This window comes from Microcaecilia unicolor, chromosome 1 (assembly GCF_901765095.1).
Source record: "Microcaecilia unicolor chromosome 1, aMicUni1.1, whole genome shotgun sequence".
Taxonomy (NCBI): Eukaryota; Metazoa; Chordata; class Amphibia; order Gymnophiona; family Siphonopidae; genus Microcaecilia; species Microcaecilia unicolor.
Genome location: NC_044031.1, coordinates 479006528 through 479031424, shown reverse-complemented (window position 1 = coordinate 479031424; position 24897 = coordinate 479006528). Strand labels below are relative to the sequence as shown.

The window sequence follows — 24897 nt, the reverse complement described above, 5'->3', positions numbered from 1 at the left end:
CCCCCCTTCAGATAAGACTTCAGCACATGTAAAGACAAAGGGCTGATGGCATGTGACCCCTTGCAAACTACAATACCCAAGATCCTCTGCAAGCTTCAATGCCCAGGACTCGGGGAACATTATAAAAAGCCTGGAAACAGCCCAGCTCGCTCTCTTGGGACCTGCTGCTCTCTTTGGGATCTGCTGATGCCTTGCTCCTGACCATGTGCTCATCAATTAGCTGGACCACAGCATGCTTGTAACAAGGACTAAGTTAACCTATAACCTTAAGATTTGGACCTGTTACTTTGTTCTATTTTATGCACAAATTCTCTGTTCTAAGATCCTTTTAAAAGCTCTCGTTTGTAACCTTATTTATATGATTGCATTAATCATATTGTAAAATAATAAACCTTTTGAATCTAAATATATAGTGTTCTTGTCCTTTAGACCTGGTAATGCAGGTTAATGCAACCCAATAAATACACTTAATTCTTGTTTATTATCTTTGTTATTTGATTTTGGTTCCTGTGTGTAAGGTATCGTATATATGCAGATGATATACAATTCAACTTTCCTGTTCTGGGTGACCTAGATGATGGCAGATGTTTGGTTCAGTACTACTTTAGATCAGTGCAAGTTTGTTTACAAAACAATGGATTGACTTCAAATGTTGCCAAAATGCAAATTTTATGGTTGTCATGTTCTGGGGCATCATGTCCTTTTACTAGTTTTTGTTTGGATACAGTGCTGGTACCAGTCATTTCTTTGATAAATAGTTTGAGAGCAATTTTAGATACTACATTATCTTTTTGAGCTCATGTGGCATTGGTAGTTCGTGCTGTGTTCTTTTAAGTTGTGGTTGATGGCCAGGATATGCAATTTTCCCTTGGAGCAGAATTTTCGCACAGTGGTGAAAAGTAGAGTATGATACAGGGACAAAGTTTGTTCCCACCCCGTCCACGCAAACCCCGTATCCATCCCCACCCCATCTCATCCCCATGGGCTCTGTCCTCATCTGCAGAAGCCTCGAACAATTATGATTTTATATTCGACTCCTCCCTCTCCTTCTCTGCGCATATCCAACAGACTGCCAAGACCTGTCGCTTCTTCCTCCTCAATATCAGCAAAATTCGCCCTTTTCTCTCTGAGCATACCACCAGAACTCTCGTCCATGCTCTCATTACCTCTCGCCTCGATTACTGCAACTTACTCCTCACCGGCCTCCCACTCGGCCATCTATCCCCCCTTCAATCCGTTCAGAACGCTGCTGCACGTCTTATATTCCGCCAAAACCGATATACGCATATCACCCCTCTCCTTAAATCACTTCATTGGCTTCCGATCAGATATCGCATACAATTCAAGCTCCTCCTCCTTACCTACAAATGCACTCAGTCTGCGGCTCCTCACTACCTCTCCACCCTCATCTCCCCCTATGTTCCCGCCTGCAACCTCCGCTCACAGGACAAAGCCCTTCTCTCAGTACCCTTCTCCACTACTGCCAACTCCAGGCTCCGCTCATTCTGCCTTGCCTCACCCTATGCCTGGAATAATGTTCCTTTACCCATACGCCATGCCCCCTCCCTACCCATCTTCAAATCTCTGCTTAAAACTCACCTCTTCAATGCTGCCTTTGGCGCCTAACCGCTCGAGAAATATAAAATACCCCAATCTATCCACCCTATCAGATTAACTGTTCACTCGTCCTCTAGATTGTTCACTTGTCTTTAGTTTGTTCTCTTGTCTTTTAGATTGTAAGCTCTTTGAGCAGGGACTGTCCTTCTATGTTTGAATTGTACAGCGCTGCGTAACCCTAGTTGCGCTTTAGAAATGGTTGTTGTTGTTGTTGTTGATTTTATATTTAAATCTTTTTATTAAAGTATAAAAACGAGTAATATGCTGTGCGACTATTGTGTATGAATTACAAATAGAAAATAACAGCGAGCAGCTATAATAACCCTCCTCACCCTCTACCCTTCCAACACCAACAATAGCTGATTTCTACTACCCCAAGGAATCCTAATCCATCTTGTTAAAATGTCCAGGGGGGGTTAAAATACAACCTGTTCTGTATGCCCTAGAGGGGAGAAATATGCCCCATGAAGCACTGTTATGATTTTTTAAATCTGTGGATGAATAAGAAGTCATCATCAACCTCAGGATTCAGTCTAGCTCTCCTGTCTTCCACAGTCCTTCCTGCAATAGAAGATGTCTTCTTAGAAGATGTGCTGGTAGCAGGATGTACAGGATCCCCCATGCAAAAGTTTGCTAGTTGTGGCCAGCATAGTTTGTTTAAAAAAAAAAAAAAAATCAAAATATCAAAATAACAGTCCAGTTCATTAACAGGCTTCAAAGCAGAAAATGACACAGGGACAAAGTTTGTCCCCATCCCTGTGAACTCTGTCCCCGTAGTTACTGCTGTTTACCATGTGCTATGTTGAAGACTTTGCAAACAGTGCAGAATTCTGCTGCGTCGTTGATTATGAAGACTAGCAGGTTTCATCATATTTCTCCCTGACGGGAGGGCTATAAATACACTCACTCACACTCTCACACACACACTCACACACTCTCTCTCTCTCTCTCTCTCGATATATAAAATACATAATAAATGGGGTCATCAGTTGGTGGTGACTACAACATATTTTGGTGGAAAGAAAGGAGAGAGTAAGTGACAGGAGGATTGTGTCATAACAACACTGTGAGGCTCAAAGCTGAGGGACAGAAATATGGACAAGGATAAAGCTGAACTGCTTAATTATTCTGCTCTGTGTTCACGGATGAAAGGCCGGGGGTAGGACTGCAGAAAACAAATGTTAAAGGGGATGGATGTATGGCAGATCAAGACCCATTTATGGAGGACTGTGTTCGTGAGAAGCTAGCTAAACTAAAAGTAGACAGAGTGATGGGGCCTGATGGAATACACCTGAGGGTGCTCAAGGAACTCTGAGAACTGACCTCTTCGATGCTTCCTTAGAGACTGGAGTGGTCCCAGAGGACTGGAGAAGGGCAAATGTGGTTCCTTTGCAAAAGAGTAGAAGTAAGGAGGAGATTGGGAATTACAGACCTGCCAGTCTTACCTCGGTGGTAAGTAAGCTAATGGAAACGCTACTAAAGCAGAGGATTGTGAGATTTCTCAAACTGAATGGAATGCAGGACCAGAGGCAGCATGGCTTCACTAGTGGCTGGTCACTGGGTGACCAAACAGCTGGACATGAGAGGGGCGCTAGATGCGGTATACTTAGATTTCAGCAAAGCCTTTGACACTGTTCTGTACAGGCGACTGATAAATAAATTGAGTGCCATCGGTATGGGACCTAGAGTAACTGATTGGGTTAAAAATGTGTTGAATGGAAGGAGACAGAGTGTAGTGGTAAATGGAGCTTGCTCTGAAGAAAGGGATGTTGTCAGTGGAGTACCCCAGGGATTGGTCCTTGGGTCGGCTCTTTTTAACATCTTTGTGACTAATATTGCAGAAGGGCTTCTGGCAAGGTTTGTCTCTTTGTGGATGATACTAAACTCTGCAACACAGTGGACACCCTGGAGGGTGTGAATGACATGAGGAAGGACCTAGTGAAGCTGGAGGAATAGTCCGATATTTGGCAACTAAGATTTAATGCTAAAAAGTGCAGGGTCATGCACTTAGGTTGCAAGAATCTGAGGGAACGGTACAATACAGGGGGTGAAGTGCTTCAGTGTACAAAGGAAGAATGGGACTTGGGGGTGATTGTATCTGATGACCTTAAAGCTTCCAAAAAAGGTAGAAAAAGTGACTGCCAAAGCCAGGATGCTTGGGTGCATAAAAAGAGGGATGACCAGCAGGAAAAAGGAGGTGATAGTGCCATTGTATAAGTCTCTGGTGAGGCCCCATTTAGAGTACTGTGTGCAGTTCTGGAGACCACACCTACGGAAAGATATAAACAGGATGGAGTCGGTCCAGAGGGCGGCTACAAAATTTGTAAGCGGTCTTGAACACAAAAAATATAGGGACAGGCTTAGGAACCTCAACATGTATATGCTGGAAGAGAGGATAGAAAGAGGAGATATGATCTTTCCCTCCTCTTTTCCAGCATATACATGTTTAAATATCTCAAGGGCATTAATGTACAGGAAGTGAGCCTTTGTCAACTGAAGGAAAACTCTGGAATGTGGGGGCATACGATGAAGAGGGAACAGGCTCAGGAGTAATCTAAGAAAGTATTATTTCATAGAAAAGGTGGTGGAAGAATGGAATGGCCTCCCCTTGGAAGTTGTGGAATCGAGAACTGTGTCAGAATTTAAGAAAGCATGGGATAAGTATGTGGGATTGCTTAGGAAAAGGAAGAGTTAGGGGTTTCAGAGGACTGGTAGACTGGATGGGCCATTTGGCCTTTATCTGACATCATGTTTCTATCAAACCTATAAATGGCAAGTGACCGACTCACCTGCAAATGCGCAGTAGAGACTTCCCTCTCTGTCCCGCCCCCGCGTCAAGACGTGATGACGGGGGGGGGAGGGGGCGGGACAGAGAGGGAAACTGCGCGGAAGGGGAGGGAGGGAACTGCTGACGTTGCTACCACTCCCCCCCCCCAAGGTAGCCGCTAACCGCCCCCCCCCCCGGAGTCGCCACCACCCCCCTTCACCCGACCCGGGCCCTCTCTTCGTTATTCAACTTACAGCAGCGCCGAAACAGCAGCAAGCAGCAGCTCCCGTTGGCCTTCCTTCACTGCCTGTGCCCCGCCCTCGCCGACGTGACGTCACACAAGGGCGAGGCACAGGCAGTGAAGGAAGGCCAACGGGAGCTGCTGCTTGCTGCTGTTTCGGCGCTGCTGTAAGTTGAATAACGAAGAGAGGGCCCGGGCCGGGTGAAGGGGGGGGTGGTGGCGACTCCGGCGTGGGGGGGGGGGGGGCGGTAGCGGCTACCTTGGGGGGGGAGGGGACATGGGACGTCTCAGAAGGAGGGGGGCCTTGGAGCTGGGAGGGAGGGAGGGAAGGGGGCCTTGGGAGCTGGGGGGCCTTGGGAGCTGGGGGGGCCTGGGGCCTTGGAACTGGGAGGGAGGGCGGGGGGCCTTGCAGCTGGGAAGGGGGGAGGACTGGAGCCTTGGAGCTGGAGGGCAGGGGGGCTGTTACAGTTGTGAGGGAGAGCAGGGGGCCTTGGAACTGGGAGGGAGGGAGGGAGGGAAAGGGGCCTTGGGAGCTGGGGGGGCCTGGGGCCTTGGAACTGGGAGGGAGGGAGGGTGGGGGGCCTTGCAGCTGGGAAGGGGGGAGGACTGGAGCCTTGGAGCTGGAGGGCAGGGGGGCTGTTACAGTTGTGAGGGAGAGCAGGGGCCTTGGAACTGGGAGGGAGGGAGGGAAAGGGGCCTTGGGAGCTGGGGGGGCCTGGGGCCTTGGAACTGGGAGGGAGGGAGGGTGGGGGGCCTTGCAGCTGGGAAGGGGGGAGGACTGGAGCCTTGGAGCTGGAGGGCAGGGGGGCTGTTACAGTTGTGAGGGAGAGCAGGGGGCCTTGGAACTGGGAGGGCGGGAGGGAAGGGGGCCTTGGGAGCTGGGGGGAGGGCCTGGGGCCTTGGAACTGGGAGGGAGGGCAGGGGGCCTTGGGAGCTGGGGGGAGGGCCTGGGGCCTTGGAACTGGGAGGGAGGGAGGGCGGGCAGGCAGGGGGCCTTGCAGCTGGGAAGGGGGGAGGACTGGAGCCTTGGAGCGGGGAGGGAGGGCAGGGGGCCCCATACAGTTGTGAGGGAATGGGGCCCCTTACAGTTGTGAGGGAGAGCAGGGGGCCTTGGAACTGGGAGGGAAGGGGGCCTTGGGAGCTGGGGGGGAGGGCCTGGGGCCTTGGAACTGGGAGGGAGGGAGGGCAGGGGGCCTTGCAGCTGGGAAGGGGGGAGGACTGGAGCCTTGGAGCTGGGAGGGAGGGACAGAGGGGGCCTTGGAGCTGGCAGGGAAGGAGGATGGCAGGGGCTTTGCAGCTGCAACGGGAGGGGGGCCTTGGGGAAAAAAAACATTCCAATACCCGCCCGTTTTTACGGGCTTAACGGCTAGTGAAACATATAAATGGCGAGTGTCGTACTCACTCGCAAATGCGCAGTAGAGACCCTCTCTGCCCCGCTCCCGCGTCAATACGTTATGATGGGGCGGAACAGAGAGGGTCTCTACATCACACGAGGGCGGGACACAGGCAGAGAAGAAGGAAGGACGGCAGCTCAGCAGAGCTGTGTGCTGCGTTCCCTCGTTGTTTTAATAGCGGAGCGAGGGCCCGGGCCGGATGGAGGGGTGGTGGCGGCGACTCGGGGGTGGGGGCGAGCTCGGCAGCGGGGGGCCTTGCAGCTGTGACGGGAAGGGGCTTTCAACCCCCCCCCTTTCCTATACTAGCCCGTTTTACGGGCTCAACGGCTAGTGTTCTATATTTAGTCCATTGCAATGGTAGTGCATTTCTAAGCTTCAGTTCAGTGTTATCATGAAAAGAATGCTAGACATGCAGGAAAGTATCAGTATATGGCATGCATTCTTTCAAGATCAGTACTGCAACAAGTGTGGCAGATGCAGGCATGAAGGAGTTCTGGTTAGTGAGGGTTTTAATCTGACCACCACCACCAAGGTTTTGAAGAAAAAGCACTAAATAGATGACTAGCAAGATAACTCAATGAGCAGAGGTGGATTCATCCAGGAGAAAAGAATGATTTTTTAAATCCTAGTTCTTCCACTTGTAGAGAAGAAAGCAGTGGCTTTGTCCCCAACCTGTGGACAGGAGTATATAGCAAGATCGGGAGAATTTTTCTATTCCTGATTTTGTTTTAAATATGTTCTTTGTTGCTTTTCTTGGTTCAATACCTACTTCTGGGGGAACTGTGCACAGAATACTTGAAATTCTGCACAGTTCACATAAATAAATGTGCACAATTCCCTTATTATAAAGGCTGACTCCTTCCCTAGGCATGAAAATTCCCCCCCCCCCCCCCAAAGGTTTCCTCCTCAGGTTCCACCTTTTCCATTTTTCTCTCAGCTTGTATCCGTTCCTCCAGTAAGCTCAGTCCACGGCATTCTCTACCCCATCACCAGGGTGAATTCCTTCAATTTTTTTCCCTCCTCTACCCTGTAGCAGCACTGTTTCTCTCCCAATCCTTCAGCCATCACTGCCCCTCCCCCTGTGCTCACCCTATAACTCCCAACAAGACCCCTACTCTATCTGCCCCCAAGGTCTCTCTCTCTCCCAGGCAAAGCCCACCTTACTTTGCTCTAATTCCCGTGGCACACATACAATCCACCTTTCTCCAACAGCCCCCCTCTCTATGGCACAGACCCCTCCCCCCCAAAGGCATGCACAATCTTATCTACTCTCCTGTACACACCCATACACTTCATCCACTATTTTCCCAGTCTCCCCCCCCCCCCCCCCCCATACACACACCACTCCAGTGTGGCAAGAAGAGCCGCTGCAGTGGGCTGCTTCCTCCTCTGTTGTCCTGAGCTCAACTATTCCTATGAGACCTCTGAATAGCTAAGCGACTTAAAAGGAACAGCAGGTCACCAAGGTGGCAAAGCGGGAAGCAGACTGAAGTGCGGCTGTGCACTGCCTTCTTCAGCACGGCAAGGACGGAGGAAAATAAGCATCTGTGCCCCGCTGCATTGCAACAGCAGATTGCACAGAATTCCCCCACGACTAAATTATTTTGTTGTATACACAAGTTGATGATTCACAAGTTTTGGTTAGTTTGCTGTGTTTTGGCCGGCAGAACCTTCAGTTTACACAGGTTCAGGTGTGATCAGTGCCTCCAGTTACTCACAAATTGTGGCAGGAGCACTGTTATTTCAATTCAGTGCAAAAGTAGGTGAAAGCTGTTTGCTGATGATGTTCCCTGGACCTCGCAAGGTGCTACAAAGATAACTGGTACTGAAATAGGGATGAAGCAGTTTGGGAAAGAGACTTCTGGAAAAGTAAATGCTTTAAATAAAAAAAAAAAGATACTGTATCTCCATAACCTTAATGTGTAGTTCCTCCTCCCCTCTTCTCTTTTACCTGGGTAATGTCACTAGTGCCTGCTTGGATTTTTCCTATGTCTGTGCTGGTCCAAGCATTCTCTCTCAACTCCACAGACTTCTATTAATTCCTATGTCCTGTCTCAGCCCAGGGTATCAGATCACCCAACCATCCACAGCAGTGCCTTAACTCAAAGTCCTCTTGATGGGACTGAAGACCTGCTCTAAAGTGTCAGATCTCTTTCCCCTGCCCTCCCCCCCTCCCCACCCTTTTCAAGTTTCAGTAATGTCTGGTCTTAATACTGTATATCAGAACTGCTTTTACTATTTGCAAAGTACATCCCAGAACTGCTCTCACAGAATTCACTTTTAAGCTTTTCTTCTCACCTATACCTTGAGCAGAAGAGTACCTAAGTGGCTGTCATGGCATCCTGCCAGAGGTCTTCTCTCCTCTCCCAAGCCCCTAACTTCCAACTGTGAAGAGACCATCTAATTCACAGGCCCAGCCGCCTGTCTCGGAGTCAGACAGAAAGCATGGAAAGGGGGAACCTTGCTACAATGGTTACCACTCTCTCTCCTTGGAATTCCTCCTTCCTTTTCCCTAAGGGCTGTTCTTCCTTCTAGGAGACCAATCCTCTTAAAATTGCTGCTATACCATGACGGAGCTGATAATCAAGCACCTGGCCTGCTGATTATTTAGCTCTCTCCCCAGCTACCTCTTGCACACCCCTCCTAACTTCAGACCCTACTGCCTGATGGGAAACAATGTTCAGATTTATGGAATCTTATGCTTCAAGTTTTTCCTGTTAAGCTGAGCAAAGCTTACACTAACTTTTATCCTTGCTTTCCTATGTGACAAGCACATCCTAGCTGCTTGTCACACAGTAGCAACTGATGCAGGCTCTTTACTGATAATTTACCCTTGGATGAGCAGCTTAGCTGTGTATTTAAAAAGAAGAATGTGACACAAAGCTTATGAATCTGTTTAAGGAGAGTACAAGCACTGCTGTTAATATGAGACATCAATACTAAATGCACTTGATGTTTCACATTGCAATCTGGTCATTCCAACTGCACTGCTTGATAGCATGGTTTAGGCATGTACTTAATTGTGCCTAGACAAGTAAAATCTCCACAACTTCTGAATCAAGAGTATATGGATGCATTTGGTCAATGGCTAGCAGGCTCATTTAAAAAACATCAAAAGTGGTAGATGGGAATTTTTTCTCTAAAAAGTCCAAAGTTGCGATTTTTGACACTCCAATTTTAGACACTTTTCTCCACAGTTCATTCACATTTCAAGCGGGTTGGACCTGGGCAGCACCAAAAGATAGGCATTTCTCTGCAACAATGAAACAAAACAAAAATATCTAGGGCCAAAATTATGACTTTTTCCACTAGATCTGTTTCAATCATGAGTAATTGACCAAAAGTTGCTCTAAATGACCACTGGAGGGATTAAGGCATAACCCCCACCCCCTTACTCGCCCAGTAGTCGCAGAACCCCCTAAGATATGACAGAGGCAGTACATACCAGGCTCTATGACAGCTTCAGATATTATGACCATTCTTGTTAAGAGCAGCACACAGGTCCTAGGAGTAGCCTAGTGGTCTGTAGAGAAGGGGACCCAGGCCCATATCCCACTCTATCTGGTACACTTGTGGTGGAATGTATGACCCCTCCAAAAACCATTAAATACCTACTGTACCTACATATGTGACACATGCAAGTTTTAGGGCTACTGTAGTGGTGTACAGTGAGGTTTCTTTTCTGTTCCTGGAGGGCTCACCATACAATATATGGGGGTTATGGTGAGATATGTACCTGGGGCCTTTTCTGTCAAATCCACCGCAGTGCTCCCTACACTGCCCCACCACTCTGCTGGGATGTCTGTGTGGCCAGGCTACTAAGAATGATGGCCCCCAGACATCCCAAAAGTTGGTTTTTGGGTGCTTTTCTCTTATTATTTTTTTCCCCTAAATGATCCTAAAAGGAAAAAAACAAACAAACCTGCAACGAGCACAAAATGTCTAAAAAAAAAAAAAAGAGGTGATTTTCTAACCAAAAATACAGCCAAATTTACAAATCTGAAAAACATCTACGCTCATCACTTGATTTTGGACAGACATTTTATCAACAATGCCCTTCCACACATCTCAATAAGTCTGAGCCTAAGATATGAGTCACAGTTTAATCAGTCATTTGTTGCTGTCTGAAAAGCCATTCCAAATATACAAGCATAATACATTATCTCTTATTATATCATTCATTGTGCCTTTGCCTCAGAGGAACAGAAAACATATTACTGTCTTTTGCCTGAGGCTGTAATACTCATCCACTACCTGGAAGCCTCTTAAAGTATAAAATATCTTATGAAGGGGGGTTATTTTTCTCTGCCTTCACTTTTACTCATTTCTTTATAAATCAAATCTCCACACAAATTGAGACACCTTACTAAGAAAACAGCTGCATCTATACACCTTATGTCATTAAAAAAATAAACTTTTTATTTAAAATTCTGTAATTAGTAGCATTACAACATAATGAAGTGTGAGCCCAATATATATTATGACAATATATCCTATATAATAATTTCCAACTCCAACATTCTGAAGCTGACTCCCATAGCACTGAAGGGTCCGTGCGGTTCGTGCTGCCTGTAACCATCTGTCTCACTGTCCCGCCCTCGCGTCATAACATTATGACGTCGAGGGCTGAACACTGAGAGGGAAGGGGTCGCAGCATAGTTGCCAGGCAAAGCAACACGTCAAACATGAGGGTGTCATCATCCCTCCCTTCCTCCGATGTTTAAAAGTCATCTTCATTTACCAAGTCAGGGTTACGGCGGCCGCCAGCAGCGGTAAAATGCGTGCAGCCTCGGCCCTTTTCTCTCTCTCAGCTGTGGTCCCGCCCTCATTTCCTGTTTCTGCAAGGGCGGGACCACAGCTGAGAGAGAGAAAAGGGCCGAGGCTGCACACTTTTTACCGCTGATGGCAGCCGCCATAACCCCAATGAGTTAAGTCAAGATGACTTTTAAACTTCGTGGGGAGGGACGACCCTGGAACTCGGAGAGAGGGAGGGGGGTGCCCCTAGCACACACTCTCACTCACAGACACACTTCGCACCCAGTCTCACTCTCTCTCTGTCACACACACACACTCACACATTCACTCTCTCTCAAACATACACACTCCAAGGAAAACCTTGATAGCGCCCGTTTCATTTCTTTCAGAAACGGGCCTTTTTTTTTTACTAGTATTAAATATTTAAACAATTACAATATGTAGCTTTACTTTATCAAAAGCTAGACCTTCTACAAAATGGCTGTACTGAGATCATTCATGTCATGATATGACAGCAACAATTTTTTGTAGTATGGAGCGTGTGGAAGTGGTGACTTTACCAGGGGCATTTTATTTTATAGAAATGCAGTCAACAGCGAGAAGAAAAATATTAAACAACTTTCCTCCTCCCCCTCTCAGAGTTTTCGGTTAGAAGTGTCAAGCTCATGCCCGCTTCACATCAAGAGCATGCCAATTGAGAACTTTTATCAAACTAGAGCACATGGTGGGTAACAGGTCTTCATCAGAAAGGTATGCTGGTCTTTTGTATATTTTTGCCTAAATGGAAGGCAGATGTGAATCCTATAATGCCCTCATGGCATACATCTGGGTGTGTTTCAGTAGTACAGAATTTTCAGTTCACCTAGCATGATAAAGAGTGGTAAGAGACAGTGAAAAAAAAATACACTGCAGTATATTGACTCCACTACTGGTTAGTTCACTTGAGTGAGAATCCAATAAACTAAATGTCATACAAAATTGTCATTTGTTCTCTCTTACACAAGGCCACAGTTATTCTCATTTCAGCTGTTCTAATGTATCATCATCCAAGGTTTCCACAACTCAAAAAGGTTCCACAGAGGCATGACATCTTAACATAGTAAATGTTGCCAGATTAGATGGACCATTCTGCTCTTTGTCTACCCAGTAAGGTGGCTAGAATTGTACCTCCTGTTGCATGCATGTTTGAAATGTAGAGTCCATTTATTTTTTTTCTTGGATTTCATCTTGTTGCTAGATAGTTATCTTCCTTGTTTATCCCATGCCTTATTGAATTCCATCACTATTTTTATTCCCACCAACAATATAAAAGTCTTAACTTTATACACACTGAACATTTATTCATGGTTTTGTTTCTGTTTTCCAGAGGATTTGGTGGTATATAAATAGCAGCAAATATATTTTCCAGTTGCAACATCTTAAACTTGTCTTCACGAGCAATATTTCCAAACTAGGGTGCAATTACATTAATAAGGTGAAATTGCACACACATTCAAGTCAGAACTTAATTCTGGACAAAAGAATCACAGCATACATCAGGTAAGCAGCATAAAATGTGTTGGGATGCTGGGCTTGAAGGACCTTTGGTCTGTCCCAGTTTGGCAATACTTATGAATGAATTGTGAAAGCTCTTGCCTACCCTAAGCTGTTGTAAAAAAAAAAAAAAAAAAATACAACAGAGAACTAGAAAGATGCTCTTGTTTATTTAGAATTGATAAGTGACAATGGGGCTCATTTTCAAACCGTTTAGGGGTCCTTTTACTAAGGTGTACTGAAAAATGGCCTACAGTAGTGTAGACGCATGTTTTGGGCACACGCAGAATTATTTTTTAGTGCACCTACAAAAAAAAAAATGATTTTTTTTTTGCCAAAAGCAGACGTGAAGCAAAATGAAAATTGCCGCATGTCCATTTTGGGTCTGAGACCCTGACCTGGCGGTAAGGTCTCACATGGTAACCGGGTGGTAATGGTCTATGCGCGTAGCTGCAGTGCACCAGAAAATAAAAAATGTTTTTCAGATACACGTAGCGGACGCACGCCAAAAATTGAAATTACCGCAAGAGCTATATAGTAACCGGGCGGTAAATCCAATTTGACACACATTGGGTGTGCATAGGCGACTACGCGGCTTAGTAAAAGGGCCCCTCAGACTTACAAAGTTCAATAGATTACTATGTAACTTTTAAGTCTTAAGTGCTTTGAAAATGCACCTCAATGTAGTGCCAAGGTATACTCTTGTCAGTGAACCTATATACAGGCTCAAGCGTTTCAGCAACCTGGGCATCTTCTTCTTAAGGAGGGTACAAGGTCAATATGCAGGACAGGATTAAGGTACAAACTAAGCAAGTGCCCACGATAGAATTTCTCAAACTCTGGGTCACAATCCTAAATGGGGGGAGGGGGTTGTCACAAAAATTAGGGTCACAACAGGCCAGGTAAAAAGTCAGTTTGTAGCTCATGCCCCTCACCAAACCCAAACAGGCGCCAAGGAAGGCTGGAGATGACAGCAGCATTGCAGCCGATGCTATGATGCATTTTTTTAATTGAGATTTATTAGACACTTTTATGAAGAGATTCACCCAAGGTAGTGTACAGAAAGGTACAGCTCGACAAATTTTGGTAGTAGCATAACAATAGTAAAATTACCAAATATTAGCATAAAATCAGGTGTGCTAACTTGGAGATGACAAATTGAATCCCAGTAATAGAACTAACATGATACAATAAATGTTTGCAGAATATGAATGATGTAAAACTTACACATTTTTTCCTTTAGAAGAACCAGGTTATGTCTTAATGTTTTCATTGCCAACACTCACTTTATAATGTTATGAGTTTGAGACATATATACCGTATTTTTCGGACTATAAGACGCACCGGACCATAAGACACACCTAGGTTTTCCTCCCAAATTTGGAGGAAAAAAAAAGTGCATCTTATAGTCCGAAAAATACGGTACATTATTTGACTTTTTAAAAATATATATTTCATATGTATATCTTGCTTATTTCTAGTTTGGGTTTGATTTCCTGTACACTCCTGAGGCAGGCACTCTAAGCCAAAAAATGGTACTGTGTCAAGTCTTTCATGTAACACAAGAAGAGATTTTTTTTATACTGTAATACCCAAGGACTTGTTTAAATAAAATATTGTTTTACATTTTGAGGCTTCTTCCATCTCCTACTTTTTTATTTTCTGGTTGCTTTTTTCCATGGGATTCTTGTGTTCAGCCACCATGTGGTTCCACGCACTAATGTTGCCATCAGCACATGGTCATTATGAAATACCGACACCTATTTTATAGACAGTAAGGGCTCACTTACTAACCTTGCACTAATCAGTTAGCACGTGACAATGTAGCTGGGCTGATTAGCACAGAAATGCCCACTCTCTGCCCGTTGTTTAATATCTTGATACAGCCATTAGCAAAATGTCTGCAGAAGTCATAGATTCAATCATTTATATATGCAGATATTACTATTGTATTAGCAATAACAACACAGGACATGAATCTGCTGTTAGTGGTTGTTTAGACCTAGTTGATACATAGGTTTCTGTCTGTATATAAACTGAAGCTTAAAAAAGGGAAAGCAAAGCAAAGTTTTTATGGGTAGGTCCACCTTTATCTTTGAGTGGTATGATATTGCAGATTAATAACACACAGATAAAATTGGATGTTTCTTCTAGAATTCTAGGAATTGAGGCGGACAGCGAACTATCCTTGAGTACTCTGGTTCATAAAGTGGTAAGAGATTCTTTTCTGCTATTAAAGAAATTAAGAACTATTCGGAAATTAATATGGCTGTTTTTAGATTGTTAGTTCAGGTCTTGTCTTGATACTTTCAAAACTAGACTACTGTAACTAATTACATTGGCTGTAACAAATTACAGTGAGTATAAAACGCAGCAGCAAGAATTACATTTGCAGCAGATAAATATGAACATAAGACTCCTTTGTTATTTCAGTTATATTAGTTGCCAAAAAGTACAGCAAAATATTTTTAGTATATCTGGCCCATACTATGAGGCCAAAAGCATTTTCCTGCACTAGTTTCCCTCCCGTGTAGAAAACCTAGCACAGGAAAACCTTGAATAAAACCAGTGTACTAAAAGGACAGTGACTGGTCTTGTGGTGCAATTGGTAGGTCATCTGCCTAATGTACCCATGACTTGAGTTTTAATCCTGCATTGAGATTTCTGTCAGGTAGCCAGCCTCTAACCAACTCAGTCATCCATCCACTTTCAGTCGGTAAATGAGTACCTGACCTTAGCCAAGGAGTAAAGTTGAATGGTGAAGGCAATGGCACCCCACCAACAGCCTGCTGAGAAATTGTTATGTAAGCGGAAGCTCCCATAAGTTGTTGTGATTTGCATATAGGGGACTAACATGAAGCAGGGGTTCTCAACCCAGTCCTCTGGACACATCTAGCCACTCAGGTTTTCAGGATACTCACAATGAATAGATCTATCCATGTCTGGAAGGAATCATATGCTGCAGTGGGAACGAAAGAAACCCTTCTGTAACACGGTTTCTTCAATAGTAGTTAAGGACACACTGGCTAGATTATAGATGGGAAGGTTTTCTACCATGGAACTCAAGGACGGACACCTTGGCCCCTGCTCCTGTCTTTCCCTCTCATGGGATACAGTGGTCTCCGAATCAAATGACTGGATTTGGACATTCTCCATCCTAGTTGCAAGAGATCGCGTGTCCAAAGTTGATCTAAAAAGGTCTTGGAGGGCCAAGTATATTGGAGGGGTTAGTTGGGGGGGGGGGGGGGGGGTAAAAAGATCATCAGACCCAATTCTGATTCTTTTACAATTCCATTCCATATCAGTCCTGTTTGGTAATGATGCTTGATTATTAGGCTTTTCAAAAGAGAGGGACGTCCATCCTTCAACATAAATCGGAACATGGACGTCCATCTCGGTATAATCGAAACCCGATTTTGGATGTCTTCAACTGCAGTCTGTCAGAAGGACGTCCAAATCTCAAGGGGGTGTGCCAGGGGTGTGTTCAAGGCGGGACTTGGGCGTTCCTAAGACATGGACGTCTTTCAGCGATAATGGAACAAAACAAAGACGTCCAAGACTAAAACTTAAGACGTTTTGAGCTAGATCTGTTTTTATAATGAATAGCTGCAGTGGGAATTTAACCCACTTCCCCAGGATCAAAGTCTGCTGCACTAACCACTAGGCTACTCCTCACAAGAGGTGCTCCAAATGACCAGATGACCACTGGAGGGACTCGGGGATCACCTCCCCTTACTCCCCCAAATCACAAAACATTTTTCCAAACAGCACTTTCAAAAGAAAAAGATAGACTTTTTTTTTTTTTTTTTTTAAAGATCTTTACTGTTCTGATTTTGGACGTTTTACAAAAGATGTCAAAATTAAGACCGAGGTCATATCCAAAAATGCCCTCTCTGTATTTGACTTGCCCTAAGTCTCAAGGAGCAGCAGTGGGAATTGAACCCATGTTGCCAGGATCAAAGCCTGTTGCACTAACCAGTAAGCCACTCCCTTTCTGTTTTGGTTGTCTTGCATTTGGACATTTTTTGTTCGAAAATGGACCAAAACCAAGGACACCCAAATCACAAAGATGTTCAAATCACGGGACGTCCTTGGTATTTTCGAAATAAAAGATGAACGCCCGTCTTTTTTCAAAAATGACCTCCCTGCCTCCGAATTTGGACATCTTTGTAAAACGTCCAAATTCCGACTTAGACATTTCTTTTGAAAATGCCCCTCCAAGTCTACTTGTAACAAAAAAAAACACTGGAACCTCTAGAGAGACTTGACATATTTGTCCTTTCCAGAGATCTATGTCTAGTATTCAAAACTTTCTAAACTTTAGACCTTGATAAGGATCTAGGTTGACTGTTAGGATAAGGGGCTTTAGAAATGGCCAAAGGACAGACTGGCCCTCTTTAGTAGTCGAGGTCACACTTAAATTTGTCCATCATTTTTTGCTTAATATCCTTCTTAAAAACATTAAAATGTTGATTTGCATCCTGTAAAACTAAATCAAAGCTACTATCATCAATTTTAAGCTTTACTAATTGTGTATTTAAATGAACAACGGATGAGTGAACTTTATTTTCTGAAGTCTCAATTAAGAGAATCAAGTCCAGGGAACATTTATTTAAAATTTTACACCACTTATCTAAAAAAGACTCATCTTGGAACACTGTCATTCCTTTCATAATTCTCAGCACATGTGGAATCCTCTGATGTCTACAATATTCTAATAGAAAAGAAAAATGGAGTTCATTTTTAACAACGTCCTTTTTCATCTGTACAATGGGTGTCCACCTATCCAGCAGTGATGCAGTAGTCTCCTTGTCGTCAGCCAGGGGATTTTGATTTTGTAGTAATGCATTCAAACAATTGTCTGGAAAGTTGAAAACATTGTCACAAGGATGAAAGGACATGGTGAGTTCTCAAACAAGAGATCAACTCAACAAAGTTGAAGAAAACACTTCCACAGGTAAACACCAAAAGAGTGGAAGCACCAAGACAAGGCCCAAGATAAATCAGAATGTTCATTCATTTGAAGAAATAAACAAAACATTTCTGGTTTATCTTGGACCTAGTCATGGAGCCTTCCACTCTTTTTTTGTTTGTTTAGTGTTATATGGGCCTACAGTATATTTGGTCTTGCTCATGATTTACTGTGGACAGCCAGATACCAGACCTAACAACCAAGACTTAGTCAAGAAAATTTCCATTGTCCTGACATCATCATTCCAAGTGATGAATGCATGGGGATATGGCTGAGAAGATGCAAACATGTCCTAGTCAAGCAAGTGTGCCACTACTTTGGCATGAACATTCATGCATAAGAACCTTTAAGGAGAAATTATGTCCTACCTGCTAATTTGCTTTCCTTTAGTCCCTCCAGATAAGCCCAGAATGACTGTTGCGTTGTGCACGCCTACCAGCAGGTGGAGACTAAGAAGACTGATTTTCAGCCAGCCAATAATAGCCCTGCTCAGCTCCCTGGAAACCTCAGTATTGGGTCATTCCATGCCAAGTGGTCTAAAATTAAAAAATGTTCCCACCATCATTTTCTCCAATTTTGTTCAAATTTTATCTGTTGTGCGAGTCAGGTGTTAAATGAAGTTTCCCAAAATTTGAAGTCTCTAACTGCAATAGTTGCAGATCTAGACCCCCTTTTCTGAAAGGTTGTCAGTCCATGAGCACGTGACATTTACCAAAATGCCATTTTTGGGGTCTAATAAAATTCAAACACATTTATAAGAACAGATACCAAATACAGAGGGATCTGTGCCAGTCTGGAGGGACTGAAGGACAGCAAATTAGCAGGTAGGACCTAATTTCTCCTTGCTTAGCATCCCTCTGTACCGGCCCAGAATGACTGTTGGGAAGTACCAGTGCAGTAAATCACAGAAGGGACCCAAAACAGAACCACTGACAGCGCCCCCTGACTGAAACCGAGGCTCCACACACCTAGATATCTATTCAACAACCAAAGAAGGCCAGGATATCTGAATGCAAGAACATCCAAGCCAAGAATAACTCTCACCAGAGAACACTCTTGTCTGACTGGAGGCCTGACCTCCACAGAATGAGGAGAAAAAGAAAAACTCTTGACATAAGATTGAACCAAGGAACCTTTCAAGTCACTGAACAAGGATCCTCTGAGATACCTCTAATCCTAGTCCCTAACCCCCCTATCATGCAGAGGCAGCTACTAAATAGTCCACACTTCCATGTCACTTGAAAAATGAAGCTTCTGAAAATCCCAGAAGAGCCTAGAGAAGGACCATAGACTGGAAATATGACTTTCTGAAGAAAGAAGCTGGTGTGCCTTACCTCCGCATGGTCCCCTGACACAGGCAAAAAGAGAATCGAGAGAGAGAGAGAGAGAGACCTCAACTAAGACCCCCAACTCACCGAGGAAATGGCCCTGAAGCAAAAACAAAATACTATGTGCATTGGAAGGATCACTAGAGAAAAAGGAGTAAAGCAAGGTCCTCCCGGTAGACATAAGACTACTACTACTTAACATTTCTAAAGCGCTACTACACGTACACAGTGCTGTACACTTGAGACGAATAATACAGAAATCTCAACTTCAGAAGGATTTGTCAAGAACCACCCAAGGGGTATCCCGAAAGAATCTAGGACTAGAAAACCAAACGGAAAAAAAGCGCCTCTCCATCCACAAAAAGCAACCCCTCCCCCCAAACCTGCCTAAGGCAAGGAACGGCAAACATACAGGAAGCTCTCTGGCCCACAAGGAAGGCCCATAGCCCCTCGAGACAGCTGCCTGCCAAACAGAAGATAGGGATCCAGGCAACTCATCCTGCTGCTCTGACAGATAAGAATAGAAACACAGCGGGGCGTTCCAAGATGGCTGCCTAACCGATAGGTTAGTAAACGCTCTGATCCTCTGGGGTAAAATATTCCTTTTTCAAGATGCCGCACTTTAAGAGAAAAGGAATGTTGAGATTAGTTCCTCAGCCTACCTCAACTTCCTTTCCAACGTTACTTCTCTGGCGCCTCCAAGTTACAGCAGGGAAATGATCCCATTGCAGGGTTCTCTGGAGAAGCAGATTCCCCACCAGGAGATAAGACTTCCCTTTCTCCACCTTCAGCTTCGATGATTCCTCCTTGTCCAGTGTTGAAGGCAGTCATAGAGGGACGCCTAACCAAGCCCGGAAGTGTGCTGGAATCAGCGAGCAGCGAAGACCTAGGCCCGCAGCAGATGACGCTGAAGCCCCTAGGAGCTATGCCTTCTTCGATGAAGAACTCGGAGGTAACTCTAGAATCAATTTGGGCGATGTTAAATCGGATAGACACAATTCAAAAAACGTCGGGTGAAGTTGAAAATCTGAATAGTAAGTTTGAAAGTTTAAAAATGACTGTAGACTCTGTCAAACAAGATATAACAACTTTACAAAAAGAGGTTGACTCAAAGATTTTAAAATTACGGTTATTAAAGATAACAGCGATATAAGAAGAAAGATTGAGCAGATTGAAAATTTCAATAGACGCCTCAATCTCCGCCTTTTAAATTTTCCAAAGTTGCCGGGAGTGGTGCCAATAGATACTTTTCGAAGATATTTGAATGAAATATTGAAAATTCCTTTGGAGGCTATACCCCGATAAACAAGATATATTATATTCCTAAACCTAAAGGAGAGATAGTAGGTGCAGAAAATGAAATTCTTGATCTTCAAAATATTTCTGCTATTTTGGAGCAATCCTCAGAAACTGTGATTGAGAGAGCTACATTAATTGCTTCATTTATTTTTGAGCAGGACTACAATACTATCTTAAGACTTTACTTCAAAAACCTAAAGCTCAATTTTGTGGTTCTAAAGTTTGGATATATCCTGACGTGTCTAAGCAAACTCAGCAAAAAAGGAAGTTGTTTCTTGCTATGGCACAAAAGACAATAGAAATTGGGGGTTCTTTCTTTTTAGCATATCCTTGCAAATGTGTAGTTAAAATGGGTCAAACGAAATATACTTTTTTTTCGCCGGATCATCTAAAATCGTTTCTAGAGTTAAAACAACTGAAATAATATGTAAATTGACTTGGGATTATGTTAGCCTTTTTGCTCTGATTTGTTATATACCTATTTTAAAACTTCTCTAATTCATACTCCCCCTCATACTTTATTGAGGTCTAAGAAAGGATAAAATGTTTTCCTATGTAAAAAATTTTTTTTTTTAAATTCTTGTTTTCACGTCTTGCTATATAGTTTTCTTCCTACAATTCTTTCAGTATTTTTATTAAGGATTGTGAATTGAGAATAATATTGTACCATTATTCACCTGTGTTTCTGTAAACAAGATTATTCTTGTTAATTAATGTTAAAATTATAAATAAAGAATTAAAAAAAAAAAAAAAGAATAGAAACACAGCTGCATTGGTGACCGATCATCGCCGCAAAACTCTTATTGTCACACAAAACACTCCAACCCTGGAACCTGAACAGTCATCGCAGCTGAGCTAAGCGCAGGTTCCCCAAGCCAATATACTGGCATCAGAGATAACGTCGACCACAAACTGGGCTGCAGAAGTGCCCACTGGAACTGTGAAGCCAAGCAAGCAAGATCAGAAGCATAGCAGTCTAAGGAAGATGACCGAGTCAATCATTCTAAGAGAACAGACTACAAGTGGGCTAGGCGGAAACCCCTCAGTCCCGACAATCCCTATGTAGCGAAAGACACGTTGGAAGAAAAGTAGCCAAATTCCCAGAAGGAAAAGTAATTTCTTGATGCCCAACTCTTGGGATAAGAAAACAAATGCAGGAAGTCAACTGGATTCCAGAGACCAAGATGATAAGAAACATGCAAATGCAATATAAGGAAAACTGTAGAAGACTCAGAACACCTTATGCTGGGAAGGTACCAAATATTTTGGAAGCCATTAGGATCTTTGTAGCAAAAAAAATGTGACTGACTGAGGGAATGAGATCTCGAATGGTTTCTTCTGCTGCGCCTTTCCCGTGCTGTAGGTTCTTAGCTAGCCAAGCTTAAACCGATTAGGGGAAGGGAGTACGAGAAATGCTGCAGCTAGCATTGCCTCGCGACTCAGAGCTATGTGAGATGCAATAACTGTCATAAGAGACTTTGGGGACTCACAATATCACATTGAAATAATCACTGTCAAGCCTTTGTATAATTCAGACTTTGGATCTCACAATATCACATTGAAATAATCACTGTCAAGCCTTTGTATAATTCAGACTTTGGATCTCGAAGAGAAAGAACAACAAGAAGGCAGCAAGCTACTGTAAATGCTGAAAGAAGTAAGGTCACAAAAGAGAAAGGAGATCCTGAAAAGATGATAAACAGGCAAGGAGAGAAAGTGATTGAATGTCCAAAAGGTCACTATGCGCAAATGTCGGGGGAATGACATGCTGTCTCTCATGACTGAACAGGTGGAACCCCCTCCCCCCCAAAAAAAAACAAAAAACAAAAACAAAACCCTAAAGTTGACGTACTTCAGATCCAGAGAGTCATGTCGACTTTAGGGTTTTTGTTTTATTTTTAAGTCGACATGACTCCATCTGGATCTGATGTACACACCTGTGTAATACATAAAACTAAACAGCTGTCCAATGTTAATGTGCTGTACATTTCTGCAGTAAAAAGGCCAAAAATAAGTGTACTGAAAAAGTATTCCTATCTTTAGAAGCTGATAAACCATTTACATTAGTCCTGAGAAAAGAATGTCTAGTGGTATCCTGATATCACAGGGCTATTATCCTGTGGCAAGATACCTTGAGTAATGGAGGAAAGACACCGAAACCCCTTCCATTGACCTTACAGGGATATTATACATTCTTTTACAGACTAGGCACACCCTGTTATCAAATAACCCTCTCAATAGGGTTAAAAATGAATTCAGCTTTACACACTCCCTCTTCCTTTCCTCCTCCGATACAGAGTCGGGCTGTATCCAGGTGGAAATAGCAGAGGAAATGCCATCACTGCCTCATTTTCTAAGGTTCAGAACTTCGACTTATCCTTTTGAAAAGGATGGGTACCAGCCTCTAACTAGATTTTGCTTGTAGCAAACAAGCGCTGAACCACTAGAATTCTTTTCCCCCAGAATGTATGACTAAAGGAAAGAGGGAAATGCAGGGTTTAAATGCCATACAACGAGGTGCCTTTATACAATAGCCTTTCTGGAAAGCTAGTGCAGAGGCAGGCACAAATGGTCACCCTAAATTTAAGTGCATGGTTACAAAAGTATCCTGTGGCTCTGTGTTGGTACATCATTGACCAGCCCTCTGGAAAGCTCTGGGCCACTGCCTTCATAAAATGGCATTACAAAGATCTTTGTCTTGCATTCATATTCTCTCTTTACTGATATGGTTAACAAACTAAGAACTGTACACAGTAGATGACAACAGAGAAAGACCTGTACGGTCCATCCAGTCTGCCCAACAAGATAACTCATATGTGCTACTTTTTGTGTATATCTGATCTTGATTAGTATCTGCCATTTTCACGGCACAGACCGTAGAAGTCTACCCAGCACTAGCCCCACCTCCCCCACCGGCTCTGCCACACAATCTCTGCTATGCTTCTGAGGATCCATTCCTTCTGGACAGGATTTATATTTATCCCACGCATTTTTGAATTCCGTTATCGTTTTCATCTCCACCACCTCCCGCGGGAGGGCATTCCAAGCATCCACCACTCTCTCCGTGAAGAAATACTTCCTGACATTTTTCTTGAGTCTGCCCCCCTTCAATCTAATTTCATGTCCTCTAGTTCTATTGCCTTCCCATCTCCGGAAACCAGAAAACTTAAGGATCTTCCTATGTGTGCGTGTTCTTTCAAGCGTATACTTCCACAGAATACAAATTTGCACATCTTAACTCATGTATTAACATGAGCTCAATGATCAAATAGTATTAAAAATGGTTATGTGAAAATGCTGAATTTTTAAACTGCCTTTTGGAAACATTTCAGGTACAATAATAGAAATGTGTTGCTATAAAATGTGACATAAAATTATTAAGCATTGAACAAAAACAAATACTAAATCCTTTTTTGAAAAGGTAAGAAATATTACAAAAATCAATAGAACATATCCGCTTAACTAATATGAATTATACACCAATGAAATAATCTACTTACAATTCTTCAGTACATAATTGATGCACTGTAAATCCTAATAAAACAGACTACAAAATAGAATAATTTGGTTCTAAATAAAACAAGAAATACCAGACTACCCTAACATTTCAAATTAAGATTTTTAGCAACTACAAAAATAAAAGCAAATATTGTTTACCTCCAGTACACAACGAAAGCCCCCAAAATAAGGCCATATAAAGTAATCAAACAAAATCTTTCAAATCAGAAGTCAGGATTAAATGTTAACATCAAGAAATTAGTTGACTAGCTCATGACTGTGTTGTATAGGTAGACATGTTTAGTCAAGAAATCAGATGCAGAATTTAGAAGCTCAGATAATTGGTGTGGCCTAGTGGTTAGAGCATCAGTCTTGACATCCAGAGGTGGCTGATTTCAAATCCCACTGCTGCTCCTTGTGATCTTGGGCAAGTCATGAGTGGGAAAGCGCGGGGTACAAATGTAACAAGAAAAAAAAGTCACTTAACCCTCCATTGCCTCCGGTACAAAATTAGATTGTGAGCCCTGGGGGGAAAGAGAAAACTCCCAGTGTACCTGAAAGTAACTCACTTTGAGCTACTACTGAAAAAGGTGTGAGAAATAAATAAAATAAATTTCAAAGTGTTCACTAACAGGGGGAGAACTGCAGAAAATTCTAGTGAAGCTGTGAGGAAAGTCAAGGTTCCTTAAAACACCAAGTACCCTCCTGCTTTGAACACTACTACTATTCCTACAAGATGTGGAAAAAACAAAAACGCTTGTGCAATTTTTCTCTGTCCAGGAACTAGGAATGCGTTAATGATTTCATTAGCAAAATCCACTTCACATATCGTTTATTTCTGGTATTGTGTCCGAACCAATGCGTATTTACTAGTAATCAATGCTCAGTTTAGGAGCCAATCGCAATGCAGCCACTTTATTCACAAAACATATTGAACAAATGTAAAAGTATTCGTGTATAACCAGTAGTTATTTTACTTCGAATGAGTTTGTTGACAAGAGATAAGCTGATCATCTTTCAGACCATTAAATACTCTCCGACAGACCCGGCCATGAACCATGTATCAACGCTGTCATATTTGTTTTTAGTTATGTGTAGACGAGTTTTCACCTAATCCAGCAATTCCGAAACTAGAAACACTACTGCTTTTTCCAACTCGTGCCCTAGACTCGTACAAGCTTGTCGGCGGTCGAAAACCACTTTCTACTCTCGCAGGGTGTGGTTGAACAACTTCAGGCACCATTACAACGGAGTTGCTCCAGCACGATAATGCCTACAGCAATATAGTCAGTTCAACAAAAGTTTAATCTACAAAAGCACCAACTAAAATCATTATAGCCTCCGGAGAGAGATTATCTAGTGCCGGGACTGTTTTTGCTTGCCCAGGCAACAACACTCACCGTCCTCACCCGTTAGAATCTATACTCATGCATAAAGTCTCTGGGCCTTGCACTCCTTTCAATACTTTTAACAGTGACATAACTTTAACGATA

At 43.3% G+C, this 24897-nt stretch overlaps 1 protein-coding gene across 2 annotated transcripts in view; it reads right to left on the bottom strand.

The window, feature by feature from the left end:
• Positions 1–24897, bottom strand: part of DSG2 (desmoglein 2) — a 106933-nt gene that overhangs the window by 81808 nt on the left and 228 nt on the right. Inside the window, exon 1 of one of the 2 annotated variants that reach the window (XM_030213796.1) lies at positions 8324–8329. The exons of the other annotated variant lie outside the window; for it this stretch is intronic. The gene's annotated coding sequence lies outside the window, so the exon portion shown is untranslated. Of the gene's footprint in view, positions 1–8323; positions 8330–24897 lie in introns of those variants that run through there. 2 annotated transcript variants of the gene reach the window in all.